A 24,695-nucleotide genomic window follows, 5' to 3' on the forward strand; every position below is an offset into this window, starting at 1 on the left:
ACACCACTGGATCGATCTTCAAGGCAAAAGTTGACTAAAGACTCTTTAGAACTAAAGAAAACTATAAACCAAATGGACCTAATAGACATATACAGAACATTTCATCCAGAAACTACAGAATACACATTCTTCACATCAGCCCATGGAACCTTCTCCAAAATAGATCACATCCTGGTACACAAAGAAAGCACCAGCAAATTCAAAAGATGTAATATAATTCCTTGCATCTTTTCAGACCATAATGGAATTAAAGTAGAAATCGACAACAGGAAACTCAAAAGAAACTATGCAAATACATGGAGACTGAATGATACACTATTGAATGATGAATGGGTAAGAGCAGAAATTAGGGAAGAAGTAAAGAAATTTTTGGAAATAAATGAAAACAGAGACACAACTTACCAAAATCTCTGGGACACTATGAAGGCAGTATTAAGAGGAAAGTTTACTGCATTGAGTGCTCACATAAGAAGGCCTCAGAATCACCAGGTTCAGACCCTATTGGCACAACTCAAGGATCTAGAAAGACTGCAACAGTCCAACCCCAAAGCCAGCAGAATACAGGAAATTATTAAAATCTGAGCAAAATAAATGAAATAGAGAACAAAAAAAAATTTATAGAATCAACAAAACAAAAAGCTGGTTCTTTGAAAAGGTTAATAGAATTGATAAACCCCTGGCTAACCTAACCAAAAGAAAAAGAGAATCAATGCAAATTACTAAAATCAGAAATGAAAAAGGAGACAGCACCACAGATAGTGAAGAAATACAAAGGATTATCAGAAACTACTTTAAAAATTTATACTCCAATAGACAAGAAAACATGGAAAAAATCGATAGATTCCTAAACACAGTTAACCTACCTAAACTCAACCAAGGGGACATAGCAAGCCTAAACCAACCAATAGCAACCAAAGAAATAGAAATGGCAATAAAAATTCTTCCATCAAAGAAAAGCCCAGGCCCAGATGGGTTTCCAGCTGAATTCTACAAAGCCTTCAGTAAAGAACTAATACCAATACTTCATAACTTATTCCAGGAAATTGAAAGAGATGGAACTCTCCCAAATTCCTTCTATGAGGCCAGTATCACATTAATCCCCAAACCAAATAAAGACACCTCAAGAAAGGAAAACTACAGACCAATATCTTTAATGAACATAGATGCAAAAATTCTAAACAAAATACTAGCCATATGCATTCAAAACCATATCAAGAGAATAATACACCATGACCAAGTTGATTTCATCCCGGAAAAACAAGGTTGGTTCAACATACACAAATCAATACATGTCATCCACCACATAAATAGAATCAAGAATAAAAACCACATCATCATAGCAATAGATGCTGAAGAAGCCTTCGACAAAATCCAACACCCATTCATGTTAAAAACACTACAGAAAATTGTAATAAAAGGAACATACCTCAACATCATTAAGGCAATATACAACAAACCCAAAGCCAACATTATACTGAATGGGGAAAAACTGCAAGAATTTCCCCTAAAATTGGGAACAAGACAAGGATGTCCACTATCACCACTCCTCTTCAATATAGTCATTGAGGCTCTTGCCACAGTAATAAGACAAGAGAAGGGAATCAAAGGAATTCAAATAGGAAGAGAGGAATTAAAATTATCCTTATTTGCAGATGACATGATCCTTTACCTAGAAGACCCTAAGAACTCAACCAAAAGACTTCTGGAGTTAATTAACAAATTCAGCAAAGTTGCAGGATACAAAATCAACCTAAAGAAATCAGAGGCTTTTCTTTATACCAACAATGAATCCACAATGAAAGAAATAAAACAATCAACTCCATTCACTATAACCTCAAAATGAATAAAATACCTAGGAATAAACCTAACCAAAGATATAAAAGACCTTTACAACAAAAAACTATAAAACATTAAAAGAAAGAAATTGAAGAAGACCTTGGAAGAGGAAAAGACCTCCCGTGCTCATGGATAGACAAAATAAATATCATCAAAATGGCCATTCTGCCAAAAATGATTTATAGATTCAATGCAATTCCCATAAAAATACCAACTACATTCTTCACAGACCTAGAAAAAGCAATCATGAACTTTATATGGAGAAAGAAAAGACCCAGAATAGCCAAAGCAATCCTCAGCAACAAGAATCACGAGGGAGGCATCACAATCCCAGACTTCAAACTATACTATAGATCAATAGTAGTAAAAACAGCATGGTACTGGCACAATAACAGGTACACTGACCAGTGGAACAGAATAGAAGATACAGAAACAAATCCACACACCTACAGTCAATTAATCTTTGAAAAAGGGCCCAAACTCATACGCTGGAGAAAAGACAGCCTTTTCAACAAATGGTGCTGGGAGAACTGGCTATCCATTTGTAGAAAGATGGAATTAAACCCCTATATCTCACCATGCACAGGAATCAACTCGAGATAGATCAAAGACTTAGAAATCAGAGCAGAGACTGTGCAGTTATTAGAGGAGAACATAGGCTCATCACTACAACATATAGGCACAGGCAGTAACTTTCTCAACAAAACCTCCAAAGCTCAGGAAATTAAAGCGAGAATCAACAAGTGGGATAGCATCAAACTAAAAAGTTTCTTCTCATCAAAGAAAACCATCAAGAACCTAAAGAGGAAGCCTACAGAATGGGAAAAGATCTTTACCAGTCACCACTCTGATAGGGGGCTAAGATACAGAATATACAAAGAGCTCAAAAGACTGCACTAGCAAAACAAACAACCCAATCAAGAAATGGGCAACTGAAATGAATAGACACTTTACAAAAGAGGAGATACAAATGGCCAGTAGATTCATGAAAAGATGTTCTTCATCATTAGCCATCATGGAGATGCAAATCAAAACTACACTGAGATTCCATCTAACCCCAGTCAGGTTGGCAAGCATAAAGAAATAAAACAATAATAAAAGCTGGTGAAGATGTGGGGAAAGAGGAACACTTTTACATTGTTGGTGGGAGTGCAAACTAGTTCAGCCACTATGGAGATCTGTGTGGAGATTCCTTAGAAAACTGGGAATAGATCCACCATACGATCCAGCTTTACCACTCTTGGGTATTTTCCCAAAGGAGTTGAAAACAGAGAACTACAGCAACATATGCATACCTATGTTCATAGCAGCACAATTTGTAATAGCCAGAATTTGGAAACAACCTAGGACCCATCAACAGATGAATGGTTTGCAAAGTTATGGGAAATACACACAATGGAATTCTATTCAGCTATAAAGAAGAACAAAATCACATCATTTGTAAGAAGATGGAAAGGGCTGGAAAGCTTTATGTTAAGTGAGATCAGCCAAACACCGAAAGAGAAGGTACATATGTTTCCTCTAATATGCCCAAATGAGTGAGCATTCGGGATACCAGAGGGACTCCAGATAATGGAAGGGAAATCTCAGCAAAGTTTGAATGGAAAACTAAGAGAGGAAGGAGGCTGAACTTGACTGATGAGCGGCTATTTTTAAATAGGTGTAAAAGTACAAATATAGCAAGGTGAGCCTGGGTATTAAGTCGGGAGGAGGGAAGGGAAATGAGGGGGGGAGAGGGCGCCAAATACAGATTAAATGTATAACATTTTCTTTCAATAAAATAAATTGAAAAAGAAAATAAGAACATGTTAAGGGATTGTGGAAAGATAGAAAGGAAGACAGTAACTGGCAGCAGAACAAAGATGGTAGGTACTTGGAGGTGAAATGTTTGATTAATGTGTGGTGTGGATTTCTTCCTCAGTTTCTCCTATGAATTATTTAATAGATTCTATGCTTTGTAGTAATGCCTTGTTGAGTGTGTTTTATTTGTGGTAAAAGCAAAGTGTTCAAGATTGTTTTGTGCTTGTTGAAATCATAGGCAAGCCTTATCTGGTTTCAGTGCAGTTGAAAGGCCTGATAAAGTATCAAGCAGTACATAGAAACATAGAAGCTTGGTTGGATACATCCCTTGTTTGAGATTTTCTAAAATGGAGAAAAATAGTCCACAAAAAGGGAAAAGGCAATAGTGAAAAGCACAAAGATATAAAATGGCAAGCAACCTGGGGTTAGAAGTGGTGGGAAAGGTGAAAAAATGAGGCAAATAGTGGAAAATTATTAAGATAATGAATTTGAACCAAAGTTTCAATGCAAAAATAAAGTCTGCATTTAGTTTTTTTTTCCCTAATACTACTTCAGAATGGATTTAAACTTTCTGCTTGCTGTCTGGCCCTTTCAAATATTTTACTTTGAATACCTACCAAAAGCCCTAAGACATAAATCAATGACCACCGACAAGGCAAAAACATAATTTTATCGAGTCTTTTCTCTACTATTGAAAAGAAAGTTTTGAATATGCAAAATCTTTTAAGTATACCACTAAAAACATTAAAACAGTTCAAATAAAAAATAAATACAAAGAATCACCATGCCTTCAGTACTTCCTATAATAGTTACACACACACACACACACACACACACACACACACACACACACACAGAGTCACATTCTTCATAAGTCAAGGCTCTGTCTCTTGAATGAGGAAGAAATTGTAAAATTTGTGGTAAGAATACAAGGGAATATCAATTTCTACTCCCATCACTCAGCATTGTGTCTAATGCTGGGACATGCTGCATAATACTTTCTGCCAGGGATGAAGTGTGGTCTCCTTCACCTTGCAGGGTGGATGAGCAATTATGCATAGCTAATTCTGTAAAATTCACATAAAAGATATAAAGATTAGTCTCATTACATTTCCATTATTCTCCAATAATTATTGAAACAAAGGACTACCTACTGTAGATGGCTCAGTGGACCTTATGTTTCCTTCCTCTTGCATTTGTAATGAATTGAATAGATTTTATATTTTCAACAGACCAATTGCCTGTTCCCCAATCTACATTATTGTTCACTTAGAAAAGATAAAACATTTTACTCTTCTGGGCAAGGTGTGATGACACATTGAATGAGTACAGGGCTTTTGTGCAAATTATTCATTGACACCAGAGAAACATATCACTTAATATCAAAGTTAAATTAGCCAAAAAATTCATTATTAATTTTTTTCTTTCAGTCTAATTTTAAAACCCAAGCTTACTAGTATACCTACTATTCTTTCTGCATGTATAATACATTTTAAAAAGAACATAACTCCATCCACAATTTGCTCAAAAAACTCTATTTTTCTTTTGCAAAGAGCCAAAGAAATAGATATCAATTTTTCATCTTCTTGGAGCCTGTTACAGGACTTCTTGGCTGCCATACAGAATTTTGGCAATTGCAACCCATTGAATCCAGGGCTATCCAAAAATACTCAGTGAAAGTGAATAGCAACTGTGCAGAAGGGTTTCTTGCCTGCTTCATCTTGACCTTCTCTACCTCACGCTAAAGATAAGCTCGCTCTTTAGAATCATTGTATTGACATTTCTTAACCATGTTAAGGAAAATTGCTTTCAGAAAGAATTTAGTCTGACCACATGGACCTTCTGGGAAATCATTAAGTCAACTTGTCAGACAAGACTAATCATGGTTGGTTAAGTGCCCTTAGCTTTGTTTAAAACCTGAATACACTGAAAACAAACCATACCTTCCACTATTAAACTTATTGCTGTCATGAGACTGGCTAGCCTGAATATCTGGGAGACAAACAAGGAGATATGGATCTCAACAAGTTTCAATATATCCTGCAGTTACAGCTGGACCGCTGGAAAAAAGTCATTAAAAAATAATAAAACCTACTTGAATGATGATTTGGTATCCTTGCTATTTTTTCTTAAATTATCTTTATGAATTTGTTGTCATTAGTATGTCAAGACTTATGACTTCCAAGTTTAAAATGTATCTTAAAGTTAAGTAGTAGGGCTATATTTGGGAAAGACAAGAGCCGTACTTCACAGCAAGGAAGCATTAGTTCAGCAGGTCTATTCAAGCACAAATCCAAAAGATGTGAGGATGCATAGTCCTATTTCTCAGTAGTAACATGTCAGTTCTCATTAGGTATATAATAAAGTGTGTTTTGAGACCTTTAAAGTCAGCAACCACTTCAACATAGCACAATATCAGGATGAACAGCTGTTGCCAAGAAGTGATTCTTAAAGGAAAATATAGAAGTAATCAATCATACTGGACAAGAAAAGAAGAATTACAGTATAAAAAATGTAGCAGATGTAAAAATGCTGCACATTTGTGCATAGTTGGTTAACTGTTCTTTCACAAACTACTAAATCTCTGCATATAATCATGCATGTTCTAATAGTTAATGTTCTTTCAATTTTCCTCTTACAGCCTTATGTAATAATGTTTTTCAGTCATCTAAGAAGCAGGGAAAATATTGACAAACATTTTATTCATCATACTTACAAAATTGTAAAAAAAAAAAAGAAAAAAAACTCAACTAGATACAAAATACTTCAATTTCTAAAGCAGTTTCAGTAAAAAAAAGAAAGCTTTTTTATGATGCCTTTAATCCTATATGTTCTCAAACATGCTTGAATAAATGTAGCAAAGTTTAAAGAAAATATGAGAAGTGTCACTTGCAACAGAAAAAAAACCCAGCTGAATGAGAATAAAAAGAGAGAGCAGGTGGCCATCACAAATTATCTTCCTAAAAACAACTGCATTAATTTTTAATAAATGTCAGATTTTCAAATCATTTTTACATGTATTTTACCCTATAAAAGTAACAAATTGCCAGGCATGGTGGTGCATGCGTGTAATCCCAGCACTTGGGAGGCTAAGACAGAAAGATTGTGCAGGTTTGAAGCCAGCTTCAGCTACTGAGTGAGGCTTTCAGCAACTTAGTGAGACCCTGTTTTCAAATAAAATATAAAATAGGTAGCCCAGAGGTAGAAAGCCTCTGTACCACAAAAAAGTACCACAAAAAAGTAAAAAAATTGTAGCTTTAAAAACACTATTATGCAATATATTCTTTCAAACTATGCTTTGTAAATAGAACATGCTTTCTTGCTGTGATATGTGATATAACTTTTCATTCATATTCAAGTGACAGCTACACCTACTCAGATAGTATACTATTTACTCAAGAACTATTTTTTAAAAAACCCACAATGTGCTAGAATGTGTGCCAAGCACTCCTAATATATATATATATATATATATATATATATATATATATATGAATATGAATGGCTACCTTTAATGTATCATTTTTGTAAAGCTATGTTTCCCATATTTAATTTCATAAAAGAGACTTCAAAATACATTAATATGATATATATATATATATATATATCAGAAATAGCATTTTCTGAGAATAGCATGTGCTATGTAGATTTATTCATTGTGAACAAAAGGCCAGAAACCCAGAGAAAATACTCACCTTGCATCAGTAATTAACAGAGACTGAATGGATCACAGGAGAAGCAAAACAGGCTAGTCAGTCAAGAGAACTGCTCTTCTCAAAGAGCAAAGCCATGAAGGGACAGAACAAGCTATTTTTAGAAACATGAAACTATCATCACACTTGTTGGATCTAGAACATCCCCCAAGAGCTCATACGTGAAAGGCTTAGTCACCAGCCTGTGGTGCTTGTGAGAGGTGGTAGAACCTTGAGGAGGATTTTAGTGGAAGAGCCTTGGGTCATTGGAGTAAACACCATTGAGAATCTCTGCCCCCTCCTCTCCTTCTTTGCTTCCTGGCCACCATAAGAAGAAAAGTCTTCCTCGCCACACATTCCTCCCTCTGATGATACACTATGCTGCCCCAGGCCCAAATCAGTAGGTGCCTATGGACTGAACACTCATACACTGTGAGCCGAATGACATTCTACAATATTTTATCACACAACTGAAAGCTGACCATCACAATACTCCATGATAGCTAGCTCTGTAATTAAGGCTGTTTTATTTAAACGTTTAGCTTTGTACTCTCTTTATGTATTGCTGCCAAAATTCTAATACTAAGGTTGATTCAAACACAAATCCATTTAGGGCCAGTGTAGTCAACAAGTAGGATATTTGTATTTCTTCAATAAACATTAAGCTGGGCATTGTGGCACCTGCATATAATCCCAGTACTTGAGAGGCTGAGACAGGAGGATCACAGGTTTGCAGCCAGCCTCAACTACTGAGTGACCCCTCTGCAGCTTAGTGAGATCCTCTTTCAAAATAAAGAATAAAATAACAGGGCTGGGTGTGTAGCTCAGGGTAAAATGCCCCTGGGTTCAATTCCCAGTACCACAAAAACATTAAAAAATGAAAAAATAAACACTAATAACTCTTAAACTCAATAAATATGACTGTAAAATCTATAGATATCTGACTATCCTCAGCCAGGAAAATCTCATCCTTTCTATATGCTCCAGACAATGTTTCTTTCAGAGCCCATAGCACTTTATTATACCACTTCATATGTCTCTCATTTGTTGTGCCATAAGGATCAGTAGGAGGAGACTCTTGTGCAACTGGGCACCCACTTTGCATGGCACATGGTATGAAGTCTTCAATAATAAAAAAGAAATTTGCATTCTATTTTAATTTTGTAATGATCAGAGTCAAAAAGGAAAATCGGAAGTTTTATGAATATTTTGTTTCAGAAAAAATCAGGTTTGGACTTTAAAATATGACATTTTCCATTAATATTTAAAGTCTATACCTTTAAAATTCTGCCTATATAATTAGCTCTCAGCATGACATAGAAAAAGTCACTCAACCTCTCTATTTCTTTATAGTAAAAATTATTCTAATTTACCTTACAGGAAGGTTGGGAGAAACCAGCTATGAAGAAAATTATAAGATGAAAGTGCTATATAAAGATTAATGGAGAAGACTATGAGTTATAAAAGTGATTATATGAAATAAAATAACTCTGGATCCCACAGCATCTTGTGTTGGAATAAAATTGGCTGCAGCAACAACTTCAAAGCTATCTGGGTTCCTGTTTCTCCTAACAGTATCACATCTGAATCATAGTTGATCTTGTTCTTGTAGGGCCCTGAATACATTTTTAGTATTTCATGTCAAATATGTCTTATGTCATGGTAAATAATCATTAAAGACATAAAGCCCATAACTTATTTTATATGCTTTTATTGATGCATTATAGTTTCACATCATAATGTAAATCCTGTTGAGAGTGACATACATGCACACAGCATTTGGTGCCCCCCCACCCTTGGAGCCTCCCCAACTCCCTGCTTCCCCATACAGGGTACTGAGATTGACACTGGTATGTTCACATATGTAGACATAACTGATGGTAGTAATTCCTTCAATGAACCTCATTCTTCCCCCATAATTTAGTTTAAAATATACAAATTTGAAACAAGATCCTTATTTGACAAACTTAAAAAGTTATTATTTAATGTTAGATATACCAATACCCATCTCAATATCTTGTATGAGGAAAGGTTGCAATGGGAAATAAGCCAGGGGAAAACTCACCAAGTGCTGTGTGCATAGACATCACAATCATTATGCACTACATTATGACTTGAGACTATAATGCACCAATAGAGGTATTTTTTAAGTAAGATATATTTGCAGAACAATAAAAAGTCCAAGGGCCTTTAGGTGGAAAAGTTTCCTTTGTCTCAAGATTTCTATTCTCTCCATCTGTTTTGAAAATCATCAAGCAATAAAATGAATACCCTATATCTTTTACCTTTATTCAACAACTATTAGCATTTTGACACATATGTCTATACACATAACACACAATTTTTGGATGAGCCACTTGAAAGTAACCTGTATATATGCTTATATTTACCTCTAACTGCTCCATCTTGCATTTACTAAAAAGAAGAAAACAGGCTACTCTCCTGCATAATCACAATCCCACTATTGCACTTAAGATAAAAAAGTTGATGCAATATTAGATAACAGCATTTCTCAAATTATCTGTGAACAATAAGTATCCTTTACTTCCGATCAAATGGAAATAAAATCAAATTACTAAAAATGTAAGCAAGCACCTGTGTAATACAACAATGTCAAATTGCTCTGAATTTCTAATTAATTACTTCCCATTTCTGTATCACTTTCCTTACAGACCAGTATAAATCAATAGAAAAGACAAATAGCACTACTGGAAGGACCACACTTTGAGTAGCAGTATTACAACACTGAGTGAATGTTCTAATGACCACAGTCACCTCTAAACACATTTTTTTCCCTGTGATCTAAGCAAGAATCTTCTTTGTTCTTTTTTAATCTAAGAACGTGTTTCATTTTTTTCCTTTCTTCCCCAACCCTCTGACATTTATAACATTGATTGTTTTTAAGAATCCTCGCTAAATGAGTTGTAGAATACCTCCATGATTTTGTTTAGTGATATCCAATTAATAATTTCACTTAAACACTTTGGGCCAGAATGCTACTGTCTTTAGTTCACTAAGCCTAAAATTTTAGCAAAATTTTAGTTTTTAAAGCTACATTAATTGACAGGCTAAAAGGGTTAATTACTATAGGTGATTCTGTGCCTTCCCTACCATACTACATTAGGAGGCATATTATGCCTGATTTGCCCATTACTGGTAATTCCAATATGGTGTCTACAGATTTCATTATGTATGTGATTATTTTCTTTTTTCAAATTTGTAAATAATCTACTTAAAATGGCATGACTATCTTGTTCTTCAATAAGCATTTTACCCAATCCTTTTAATCATTTAATACCTATTTGTGATCTTTACCTGAGGTAATCAATATATTTTAGGTGAAAATTATTATTTCTAGTTCTATCGATTTTTACTTTTAGCTAGCATCCCTTTGTAAAAAAAAAAGTTATTTTTATTCTTCTACCTCTTTATTCTACAAAAACAGTATCTTGTGAATTCATGTTTTTATTTTATTCTCTTTCATTTAATATATGATAACCCATTATCATCATAATCCATTTTGAAGTTCAATGTTTGTCTTCTTGTGACAAGTCCCCATAAGTTTTTAAGTACTTTCTTATTTCTTTTACAGTGTATTCACTATGTGCTTTCCTGGCCCCAGATATAAAGTAGATTATTCTTCTAGTAATCTCTGGTTCCTATGAGTAGGGTGTAGTATTTTGAAAACAACATTTGAGTATTAGCTATACTCATTACTATTGTGTGTTTTGGGGTAATTCCAAAGGAGTTTACAATTTTAAAAATCCTCCTAAAATTATAGCCTGTACAAAAAAACCTTTACTTATGTGAAAATATCTAGTATAAACTAAATTAGAAAATAATACTAGTGGATCATTGTCAAAGTAAAATTTCATATTTATTTAAACATTTAAAATTATCACTAGAGCTACATTATTGTTTCTTTCAGAGATAATTTTTTCATTCATAAAGATGTAAAAACATTGTTTAAACCTTTTAAGGAGTAATATTTTTATATTTTCTGAATCTCCTCAATAAGAAGTCATTAATTTCCCTCTTCTTACAAACTTAATGACAGATACTTTTTTCTTAGTATCCCAAAGTAAATGGTAGACAGCATCTTATGCTATGAATGTTTCTGGTTATTCCTCATCTTACCTCTATAGTGATTGATTTAGTTGATAAAATAATAAGGCTTATATTTGAATTCCATTTCTCACTTTTAACTAAATTCACATTTTAAAAAAATGTGTTCTGAATTTCTCAAGGCATCAGTTTCTGTATGGCAATGGAGATATTATCTCTTCATTGAAATTTTGTCTAATAACCTCATTAATTGTGACCTTAAATCAGAATTTTAAAAAGGGAGAGAGAAAAAGAAAAAAAAAAACTCTGTATTGCTATGTCATAGTTTAAGTGTATATTAAACTTTAAGAAAGTGTCAGACTAATTTCCAGAGTGAATGTCCCATTCATTTAATTCATGTCACATATAATTCAAAATCTAGTTAGTGGTATGTTTAGTATCCATAACTATTTGCAATTTTGAGAAAGCAGAATTCAGTCAAGGTCAAAAGTGTTTGGCATATCGCAGAAAATACACTTTATGTGTCATGAAATTTTTTTCTACTAGTAAACATCTTTATAAAGGGATAGATTTAGTATACAGGGCACGTGTGTGTGTGTGTGTGTGTGTGTGTGTGTGTGTGTGTGTGTTACTCATGATGGAACCCAAGGACATTCTACCTCCTAGCTACACACCCAGCCCTATTTTTTAGTCTTTATTTTGAAATAGGATCTCACTGAGTGGCAAAGGGCCTCACTAAGTAGCTATAGCTGTCTTTGAACCATGATCCTCCTGTCTCAGCCTCCCAAATGCTGGGATTACAAGCGTGCGCCACCACATCTGGCTCCGAGCATATTTAAAAGAAAAGAAGTGGAGACTTTTGATTATAGCTCCAAGTGAAGAGCTGGAAAGTTGTCTTTCCTATTATTACAACAAGATAATCTGGGTAAACTAAAACTGACTATTTTTCAAGAACTCATCAGATAATTGAGTTAATGGGTAACTGCCATTAAAATTTGGAGAGATGGGTGACTCTCACAGGCTTCATTAACCAGTATCTCCATATTTAGAGCAGAATTCCGTTATACCAGAAACTGATTTTTTTTTTAATTTGGCTATTTGGTTGCATTTTTTGTACTTTTATTGGTGCATTATAGTCTCATATCATAATGTAGTTACAGTGATAGTGACACACATGCACACAGCACTTAGCTTTTTGCCAGTGTCTCTTTCCCCACCCTTCCCCATATACAGCATTGAGATTGATATTGGTATTCTCACATATGTATGCATATAATGGAGATAGGAGTTATTTCTTCTGCTAAAGGATAATTTTAATGATTTGCTGGCGACTGAGTATGGACTGGTATGACATTAAACTCTTGGTGATCAGCCATGAGAAGACATTCATACTTTTATGAGCTCTACCTCCAAGATCCCCATCAAGATAAAAAGAAAAATTCCCTTGGGAGTTGGCCAGGGAAAAGGGTATAATACTGTAAAGGATGCTTAACGCTTTCTCCATTTAAAAAATAAATAAATAACTCCAGGGAACATAACTTTTCTCAAGCACAATTTTGAACTTTTATCCATGCTAGGGGAAAAGAATTATTAACTAGTCTATTCCATCAGCTAAACAAGGGCACAAGTCCCATAAAAGACGGAGATTTGATAGGTGAAGCCTATATCAGGCAGCAGAAAATAAATATTAAAATTTAGAGCCGAAAACAATAAAGTAGAAAACCAATTGATAAAATGAAAACTAAAAGCTAGTTCTTTGAAAAGATCAATAAAATTGACAGACCACTAGCCATACTAATCAAGAAAGCAGAAAGATGGCACAAATTGCCAATATCAAGATAAAAAAGGAATTTAAATAGATATAAGGGGACATTGTGAACAAATAGGGCCACAAATTTTACATGCATCATTCAAAAATGAAACAGTCCGATATTTTGAAAGATATGAACTACCAAACCTAAACAAGAAGAAAGTAACCTGAGCCAGGCGTGGTGGCGCACACTTGTAATCCTGGTGCTTGGGAGGTGGAGACAGGAGGATCGCGATAGTTTGAAGCCAGCCTTGCGGGCTTAAGAGATTCTGTTTCCAAATAACAAATATAAAATGGGTCTAGGAGTGTAGCCTGGAGGAAGAAGGGTTTCCAGGAACCCCAGTACTACAAAAAAAAAAAAAAAAAAGGAAGAAAGTAACCTGAAGAGCTCTATATCTACTAAATAAATCAAATCACTAATTAATGACATGCCAAGTAAATAAAGTAAATTAAAAATTAAACCATCAATCCCAGATAGTATTATTCATAAATTTCATTCTACATTCAATGAAAAAATTAGTAGCTAGGCCTGGTAACACAAGCATGTAATCTCAGTACTTGGGAGGCTGAAATCGGAGGATTGCAGGTTCAAAACCAACCTCAGCAATTTAGTGAGACCCTTTTTCAAAATATAAAATAAAATAAAATAGCTTGGAGGTAGAACACACCTGGTTCAATCCTCAATATCAAAATCATAAAAATAAAAAAGAAAAAGAAGTAGTATCAAGTCTCTAAAATCACTTATAGATAGTAGAAACAGAAAAAAATGTAGCCTCCAATTAATACTAGGATATCAATATTACTTTAACACAAAAGCAAATAAAATATTCTAAGAAGACTAAAATAGCACTAAATATAAATATTTCTAATTAACATAGAAAAAATCTTTAACAAAAGATTAGTAAAACAAATCCAATATTGTATAAAAATTATAAAAATCATTGCACATACGGTGTAGTGGGGTTTATTCTAGGTATTCAAGGCTGGTTCAGCATTTAGAAACCAAGTGATGTAGCATATTATATCAAAGAAAAAATACTTTTGGAAAAAACTCTAATACCCACTTGCAATAAAAAAAAATACTCCCAGAATTGCAGTAAAATAAGAATATCTTCAACTAGAGAGAAGATAAAGATAATTCTCAAAAATTTCTAAAGCTTACATACTTCTTAATCAAGATCAAGTGCATATTTTTCTCCTAAGAATGAAAACAAGATAAGGATGCCTTATTAAATTTCTATTTCATATCCTACTTGAATTCCTAGCTCCAGCAATCAAACAAATATAAACAAATTTAAAAGAAAAATTTAAACAAATTTAAGTATATATATTTGAGAAGAGAAGTAAAGTTTTTATTGTTGGGTCACAGTTTAACTTTAAGAAAGTGATAGATAAATTTACAGTGAATATTCCATTTTATATTCATACCAATAATGTGGTAGAAAATGCTTTTCCATGTACTCATTCACATTTGGCATGATTAATAGTTTTACTTTTTGCTATTTTAGTAAAATTCAGTGATACTTCATAATATTTTAATTTGCATTTTTCTAATATATAATAATATTAAATACATTTTCAATGATTACCAACTACATGCCTTTTTTGGTGAATTTCTAAAATTTTGTCCATTTTCTAATTAGATCATTTGTTTTTTATTTTATCTTGAGTTTGAGAGTTTGTATATAATTTCTAAATATTTCTCTATATAGTTATATGATCTGCATATATTTACTCACAATTGGTGGCTTGTCTTTTCATTGTCTTCATCATATCTTTCACACAGCAGATTTTTAATTTTGATGAAATCCAACTTTTGGATTTTTTTAGATTGTTACTTTGATTTTATTTCTAAGAATTTGTCACACTGTCATGAATATGTTCTATTATATTCTTTCCTAGAAGTTTTTTAGCTTTATATTTTACATTTATGTCATAAGAATCTATTTCAAGTTGTGTTGTACAAAATGTGAGGGTGAGATCAAGGTTCATCTTTTGGACTATTGATGTACAATTGTTCCAATACCATTTGTTAAAAGAGTATTCTTTATCCATTGAATTATATTTGCACATGAGTTAGAAGACTAAAACTTCAATTTAACTGTGCAAATTTAATAAACTTTCAGTTTAAAATTAGAGTTCAAAACCCATTACTGATGTATTAGAATACTTAGGAAAACTCAGTTTTACTTTACTTACAAGTTCCGTTTGTTAAAATTATGACTTAAGTACTCTGAAGGTTTCATTCGTTAGACAATTGAAGTACTTTTAAAGGAAATCAATTACATCTAATGCATAAACACAGTTTAAAATGTTGAAAGTGATTAAATATGTAAATGAGAACAATTATTAAAAGGGCCCTTTAAAAAATTACTAATTTCCTAAGCATATCAATAGGATAAGTCACATTAAATATAAGTAGGTCTTTTGAATTTTTAAGTTTAGCAAGCTGCAAACTAATTATGCAAACCAAAGTAATACCTATTAGGATATCTAAAATAAAAATAATAATGATAATACCAAATGCTGGTAAGGATGCATAAAACCTAAATCTTTCATAGATTGTTTTGGTTATGAAAAATAATTCAGCCACCATGGAGAACAGTTTGGCAGTTTCTATAAAACTAAAAATAACTTAGTACATGACATATCAATTTCACCCTTGGGCATTTATCCTAGAGAAAAGAACACTTGGGTTCACATAAAAACTTGTACATGAATGTTCACAGCTGCTTCACTTGTAAAAGCCAAAAACTGAAAATATTTTCTCAATGCTTAAAGGGTTAAAGAAGTTGTAGCACGGTTATTCCATGGAATACTACTCCACAGTAAGAAAAAATGAATTATTTAAGTTGGATTAATCTTAAAAGAAGTAAGCTGAATGTAAAAAGCAATCCTAAAAGATTGCATTTATAAGTTTTCATTAATATTACATTATTGAAATGACCAGAAAATAGAAATGGAGACCAGATTATTGGTTGCCAGGACTTAGGGGGTTGATGGGAAGGGTGTGAAAGAAGGAAGTATGGCTAGAAAAGGAAACATGAAGAATTCTAGTAGTTCTGAAACTTCCTCTATCTTGACAGGGGTGTTAATTGTGCAAAACTTCACATGTGATACAACTGATGAACATTCACATGAATGCATGTAAAGCTAGCAAAGTCTGAATAAGATCAATGGATTGGATGAATGTCAGTGTTCTCATGGGTGGTATTCCTGTGCAAGTAGTCACCTTTGGAAAAAAACAGGTGAAGTGCACACAGGACCTCTCTACTGTCATTTATAATTGCACATCAATCTACAATTATAATTTTTAAATACAATTCAGAAGAAATGTAAAGTTCTTAATAGTCTCTTTGTTCATAAAAACAAATAAGTAAATAAATAAATAACATCCTTATGGACATTAGGGAAAAGAAAAACCCGCACAATGCAGATAAAACATACAGAAATCATTTAGAATAGTGGATGAATCTATAGTATATTATTACTTCTTTAATTATTATAATTAAGCTTGACTTTTTTTTTGTCTTTTTGGCACTGGGATCAAATCCAGGGCATTGTGCTTGCAGAGGGAGCACTTTGGAACTGAGCTACATCCCAGCCCTAATTATTATAATTAATATTTGAACTAGCATTAAGCATGATTTGGAAAGGGATACAGGAGAACCTATTCCATGCCTCCTGGAGCGCTCGAGCTCATGGAAAGCAGCCAGGGAGAATTCAGGACACCTGCAAACCAGATGTGATATTGAACACCTATAATTCTAGTATTTGGGAGGCTGAGACAGGAAGATCATTGCCTTGAGGCCAGGCTCAGCAACCTATCAAACTCCCAGTAATTTAGAAAGACCTAGTTTCAAAATAAAAAGGCATGGGAAGCCGGGCATGGTGGCACACTCTTGTAATTCCAGTACTTAAGAGGCTGATACAGGAGGATCAGGTTTCTCAGCCAGCCTCAGCTACTTAGTGAGGTCCTCCACAAGTTAATGAGACCTTGCTCCAAAATAAATAATAAAAAATAAATTGGGCTGTGGGTGTAGCTTGGAGATAGAATGCCCCTGGTTTCAATCAGCAGCGGAAGAGGAAGAAGAAGAAGAAGAAGAAGAAGAAGAAGAAGAAGAAGAAGAAGGAGGAGGAGGAGGAGGAGGAGGAGGAGGAGGAGGAGGAGGAGGAGGAGGAGGAGGAGGAGGAGGAGGAGGAGGAGGAGAAGGAGGAGGAGAAGGAGGAGAAGGAGAAGGAGAAGGAGAAGGAGAAGGAGAAGGAGAAGGAGAAGGAGAAGGAGAAGGAGAAGGAGAAGGAGACGATGACGGCCTAGCCTGGGAGTATAAGTCAAAGATAGAATATTCCTGGGTTCAATCTCCAGTTTAAGGGGGAAAAAAAAGACCACCAGTGAATAATTCTATAATGTAAGGTACCCAAGAAAGCTTAACTCTGTACTGAGTTAACTTACATCCTATACCCAGCTCTCTGTTATCAAAAAGCCCTGAAAGTGATGTGAGGTTAGGTTGTAAATGAGTAACTTTTAAATATTTTAGACAATGCAAGGTCAGTTTTACACAGGGTGTGTTTTCTGTCTTTCTAACCTGACTAAAAAGCATTGTTTTCCTTAAACTCATTATGAAACAATCTCATATTTTATGCATTTGCATTTGTGAAATGGAATTTTCATGTCAGTCTGGGAATTGTACTATGTGTCTCTGGGGGCAACTCCTGCCCTTCGGGATAGTCCTTTCTACCCTCAAGCCTATTTGGGAGAGAAGAATGGTATGAAGAACATAGGCTGGCCTTAAAGAAGACTACTCAAGGTGAGTGGGAAAACTTGCAGCAGTGGGGTGTTACAGAGAGAGAACCAATGCCTGACTTACACACATAGCAGACTGTGGACTGATGTCACAACCTGGTCAGGGAATAAAAAGGGCTAGAGAAGAGATGGTCTACTTTACTGGGTGGCAGAGCCAAAAGTATTCTGCTCTCCCCAAGTGCATCAGAGCGGGAGATGCTGAACATTTTCCTGGGGACCTATTGTGGGTGATAAGGGAGAAGAGACTGGCATGGATTCATCCTGGATCCTGTCTAATAGTGCTGCCTGACTCTCCCAGGAGACTATCATAGAAAGATGGAGCAGTAAGTACAAAGAGATATTAGGTGGCCTAGAAAAAAATTGCCATCAACCACATAGCAGAGATGCATCCTTCAGGGAACTACAGAAGAAGAGCCAGCAGAGAATTTCCAAACTGTAACACCAATTAAATATGCAATAAGAAAGGAAAAGCAACTTGAAAAACCTGCCAAGGCCAATGATCTAAGTCATAAAACTAAGCAATACTGTCTCATCCTCTTAGTCTTTTCCCCACTTAAATCCATATGGAGTTAAAGAGCAAAAAGTGATTTGGAATGGAGTATTCTACCTTCCCCATTAGATCTCTGTAGCCTGAAGCCAGTCCAAGCTTAGGGAGAAAAGTCTAAGCTACAATTATATAGTACTAGGTATTCCAATATTTAATTGAGAAAATGTTTGTGACTTAAATTCTTGCAAGTCTAAGAATCTCTAGGATAGTCTTTAGTTTCCTAAAGTTTTCCAGAGGAAAGAGAAGATTAACTTGACTAAGAGAGGAAACAAAAAATTAAAATTTCATTTTTGATCAAATTCTATGGTCACACCTATTCAACATACTGGTAACAAATATATTAACTCACTTTCTCCTGACTATGTCTTTGAAAGTCAGTCATGTAACTTGTGCAGTTGTGCAAGAACATATAACAGAAGGACTTCTTCTATTTGGTTCAAGAACTCTGTTATTGATGTCTTGAAATTTTTAAATAATTTTGTAACAAGTGACACAGCTTCTTAATTTTTAGCTGAATCCTGCAAATTTTGCAGTCAGTCCTAAAAAGAACATCTAGGATGCTGGCACTGTTCAATTTCTTGGTCTATGTCAGGGTAATATCAGTGTTAAGTATAAGTTTTTTGTTATAACCATACATATGCTTTATAAACATTTTTGTATGATTTTATATTGTACAATTTAAAAAGGTTAAAAATGAATCGTTTCCCAGAAATAGACTTACTCCAAGAAAAAGGAAAAAAATTTAATTTCTGACTTGTGTTTTCAGTGAGATCTAAAGCCATGTTCCTAGCAAACAGACAAAAATAAAAAGAGATCTAACCTAATATGTTTTTAATTTATAAATTGAAATAAAATCTGTATTAGCAACACAATTGCAGAACTTTCCATGGCAGAAAAATATGATTTCTAGGGTAAAAAAATAAGCTTGAGATGTAGTCCTACAATTTAGATAAAAACATAGGAAAGTAAGAGGAGATAATAAGTGTAGAGGGTAAATGACAGTGCCAATTTACAAATAATGACCATCTCCAAACAGATGAACCAGAAGCCAATTATAAAAGAAATCCATTATATAAAAAGTGCCTGATATAATTGAAAACTAAGATGTTTCACTGTGTTCATGACAAATTTAATAATCAAGGTATTTCTCATTAATTTTATTTATTTATTTTTTTGGTATCCAAAAATAGAAGTGATTCGGAAACCTTATGAATAAAAATACAGGTAATCTTCTAAGAATTAATTTGTAATCAGAGAAAGTTCAATATTATTGTTCTTTTTTCTGAAGAAAACAATACAAAAATACATTTGAGTTTTGGTGGTGGAGACCAGGAAAAGTGATAACATAAAAATATGGTCATGCCAGGCGTGGTGTCTCACGCTTATAATCCCCGTGCTTGAGAGGCGGAGACAGGGGGATCGCGCAGGTTCGAAGCCAGCCGCGCTGGTGTAAGAGACCCTGTTTCAAAAATATAAAATAGGTCTGGGAGTGTAACCCGGAGGTAGAAAAGCTTCCAGGAACCCCAGTACCAATATATATAGTCATTGTTCAAGTTAGCTTCATGTTTGAGGACAGAATGGCAACCTCAGAACCTAAACTAGTTATTTTATATCATGACTTCTTAGTGTTAGAGTTTAGAATTTGATTAATTTTTATTTTCTGGTTGACATATTAATATCTTTCATTTTTTCCTAAAAGTATTTTTTTCTGAAACCTTGAGGTTAAATTTTTCAGTAGTAAAATTAAAATTAAATTCTCCATTTTCAAATTATTACAAAAGATAAATATACAAATCACTTTCTGTGCAACAGAACACAAAATAAAAAGAGCTTCATTAAAAGTCCAACCCAGAGAAAAAAATAATTAGAATCAATTACAATAAATTTTTTGAAGATTTATTAAAGAAGTTTATTAAAATGATAGAAATACAGAAAATAGAAATACAGAAAATAGTTACAGCCCCATGCCAAAATGGCATGAAGGGGGAGGGTGCCCTGGGCCAACTCACCACTCCCCTAAATTTTATTTCAAAATTAACCATACAGTTCAAGTGAAAATACTCCCATGCCTTGGGATGGCTATTATTTTAGAAGAAATGTAGCAAAAAAAATTACAGGACTACATAGAAAATGTTTAAAAGCACTATAATATTACAGCTCAATCTTCTACAGTAATATGGACACGTGATCTGGAAATGAAGTAATAGAGAAGAGAGCAGAGAGAGATCTCATGGTTTTAGATGTTCATTTCCTCCTCCTTTTGATAATCTTACACAGAGCTGGCTTAGGAGACCTGAGCTGACTTTAAGGGAAGTTGCCAGCCACTGAGTCCCAGATTTCACCCTTTCTAAAGAGGATCTTTTCAGACTAGGGGTTTTTCCATTCATGCACAGTCCAAACATGCTTCCTGGCCCTCTGCATAACACAGAGGGCAAAACCAGAGTCAGCTTCACTGAGTAAGTGTCTGTGCACCCTGATCCACCTGTGCTCCCTAAGTCATGGAGCAATAAAGCAGCCAGGAATCTGTCCTTGCTCTATTTTTCTCTGCTAGTAAATCCCCCCCCCCCCGCCCAAGAAACCCCATGTCAAATCTACTCTGTTTTGCAAATAATGCTGTCCATGATCATTTTGCTCAACAGAAATAGAAGCTAACAATTTATTAGGCCAAAAGATAGTCATCTGAGCAATGAAACGTTTATTACATTTATAAACTTGATTAACATCATATGTCACATCAAAAAGATAAGAAAAATTGCATTGTCCCTTTAATGGGATAAGAAAAGGCATTTGATAAAAAATACTATGCCCACTTATATTTTAAAACCCTTTAAAAAGGGGAAGAAAGATGAGTCAGAGTGTTTATTTCAAATTGACATTCAGCATTGTACTCAGCAGAGAAAGTGCTTAAGTTTTTTTCCTTCAGATCACCAGCAAGACCAAGAAGATTTCTATGTACTTTATTAGTGATCAAGAAAGTCAAACAAATTTTATAATTTAATAATAAAAAATAAGTGAAACCATAGTAGAAACAAGAAACAAATTTTTAGTTGTTATGATACAGAAGCTTATGAAAAGTATATAATTAAAAAAAGAATTCAGCAAAGTGTGTTAGTACATACCTGTAATCCCAGTACTCAGGAGGCTGAGAGAGAAGAATTACAAATTCAAGGCTAGCTTCAGCAACTCAGTGAAGTTCTCAGAAACTTTGTGAGATCCTGTTTCCAAATAAAAAATGAAATAGAACTAGGGGTATAGGTCAGAGGTAGAATGCCTTTAAGTTCAACCCACAGCACTACACACACACACACACACACACACACACACACACGCACACGCACACGCATACACACACACACACACACACACACATTGAAGAAGAGTTCATCAAGAGCTGGGCATGGTGGTGCATGCATATAATCCAAGCATATGAAAGAGAAAAGGACACATATATGAACAACATCAATTACAATTCTATATTCCAAGTTCAAAAGTTCTGATTTAGAATAGCAACAAAAAGTAAGTAGGAATTATTCCAGGGAGAAAAATTAATAAGCTATGAAGGCAACACTGTAAAAAGTACTTCATGTTGTATCTAAGAAAAAAAAAATTGTATCTCTGTTATTCTTTTCTATTTCTTCATAGTGTCAAAATTTTTAGCCAACCAAAACTAGTCAGCAGTTTTAGTTTAATTGAAATAAAAATTATATTTTTTAAATTTTTTATTGGTGTATTATATTCATACATCATATTGGAGTAAAAATCTTGTGTGTACATACATGTACACATCACTGATTTAACCCCTACCCAATTTCCACCCCATTCCCTCCCCGTCCGTCCTTCCCTTGCTTGGCTTAGTGGTTGACTTCAATATGTTTAAGAACATTGTGTGTTTTAGAGATTTTCCTCTTCCCCCCTCTTTTCTCCTCCTTTAGGTTGCCTTGTTTGCTCCTCTATAGGATTTCCTTTTATATCTAGAGTTCCTCCTATGACCCATTTCTCCCTAACTCTCACATATTAGGGAAAGCATCTGATTTCTTATTTTTTGTGACTGACTAATCTCACTTGGCATAATGTCCTCCAGTTCCATCCATTTCCCTGAAAATGATGTAACTGAGTTTTTTTAATGGCTGAGTAAAATTCCATTGTGTACATATCCCACAGTTTTGTAATCCATTCATCTGTTGATGGACATCTTGGCTGGTTCCATAGTTTGGCTATGGTGAATTGTGCACTATGAACATACGCATGCATTAGTTTGGTACTTTGGTTTCCTTTCTTTTGGGTAGATACCCAGAAGTGGCATTGCTGGATCAAATAGTAGATTCGTTCCCATTCTTCTGAGATTCTCCATACTGTTTTCCAATGTGGTTGCACTAATTTGCAATCCCACCAACGATGTCTTAGAGTTCCCACTTCTCCACATCCTCACCAGGATCTGTTGTTGTTTGTGTTTTGAATGATTGCCATTCTAGTTGCAGATAGGTGAAATCTCAGGGTAGTTTTGATTTGCATCTCTCTGATTGCCAAAGATGTTGAGCATTTTTTCATGCATTTATTGGCCATTTGAATTTCTTCTTTTGTGAAGTCTCTACTTAGTTCGCTTGCCCATTTTGTTATTGGATGCTTTGTTTTCTTAGTGTTGAGTTTCTTGAGTTCTCTGTATATTCTAGATATTAGTCCTCTATAGGAGGTGTAGGTGGCAAAAATCTTCTCCCATTCTGTTGGCTCTTGGTTAAGGTTCTTGATAGTTTCCTTTGCTGAACAGAATCTCTTCAGTTTCATGCAATCACACGTATTGATTTGCCTTTTAATTTGTTGTACCTTTGGGGTCTTGTTGAGAAAGTGTTTATCTGTGCCTGTGTGTTGCAGTGTTGGACCTATGCCCTCTTCAAGGAGCTTCAAGGTCTCTGTTTTGATTTCCAAGTCTTTGATCCATCATGAATTGACTTTTGTACAGGGTGAGAAAGTGGGATTAATTTCCAATTTTCTGCATATGGTTAACCAGTTTTGCCAACACCATTTGTTTTAGAGGCTATCTTTTCTCCAGTGTATGTTTTTGGCCCTTTGTCAAAAAGCAATTGGCTGAAAGTGTGTGGACTTGTTTCTGGGTCTTCTATTCTACTCCATTGGTCTAAGTATGTATCTGGTGTTTTTTTTTTTTTTTTTTTTTTTTTTTTTTTTGCCAGTACCATGCTATTTTTATTACAATGGCTTTGTAGTATAGTTTAAAGTCAGGTATTTTGATTCCTCCTGCATGGTTTTTGTTGCTGAGAACTACCTTGGCTATTCTGGGCCTTTTGTTATTCCAGATAAATTTAAGGACTGATTTTTCTATGTCTGTGAGGAAAGATCTTGGTAGTTTAATGGGCATTGCATTAAATCTGTAGATCAGTTTTGGAAAGATGGCCATTTTAATGATACTTATTCTGCCAATCCATGAACATGGAAGATCCTTCCATCTTCTAAGATCTTCTTATATTTCTTTTTTCAGTGTTTTATAATTTTCTTTGTAGAGATCTTTTACCTCCCTAGTCAAGTTTATTCCTAAGTACTTTAATTTTTTGTGGGAAATCCTGAGTGGAAGTGTTTTCTGAATTTCTATTTCAGTGGATTTATGGTTGGTGTACAGGAAAGCTTCTGATTTTTTAAGATTGATTTTGTATCCAGATACTTTGCTGAATTTGTTGATCAGTTCTATTGGCCTTTTGGTTGAGTTTGTTGGGTTTTCTAAATATAGTATCATGTCATCTGCAAATAGTGAAAGTTTGAGTTTTTCTTTTCCTATTTGTACTCCTCTGATTTCCTTTTCTTGCCTTATTGCTCTGGCTAGAGTCTCTAGTACTATATTGAAGAGAAGTGGTGATAATGGACATCCTTGTCTCATTCCTGTTTTTAGGGAGAATTCTTGAAGTTTTTCCCCATTTAATATGATGTTGGCAGTAGGTTTATTGTAGATTGCCTTAATAATGTTGAGATATGTTCCTTCTATTCCAATTCTCTGCAGTGCTTTTATCATAAATGGATGTTGAATTTTATCATATGCTTTTTCAGTGTCTATTGAAATGATCATGTGATTTTTGTCCTTGGTTCTGTTTATATGGATAATTACATGTATTGATTTTCGTATATTGAACCAGCCTT

The sequence above is a fragment of the Muscardinus avellanarius genome (genome assembly GCF_963383645.1).
Source record: "Muscardinus avellanarius genome assembly, chromosome: 2".
Classification (NCBI taxonomy): Eukaryota; Metazoa; Chordata; class Mammalia; order Rodentia; family Gliridae; genus Muscardinus; species Muscardinus avellanarius.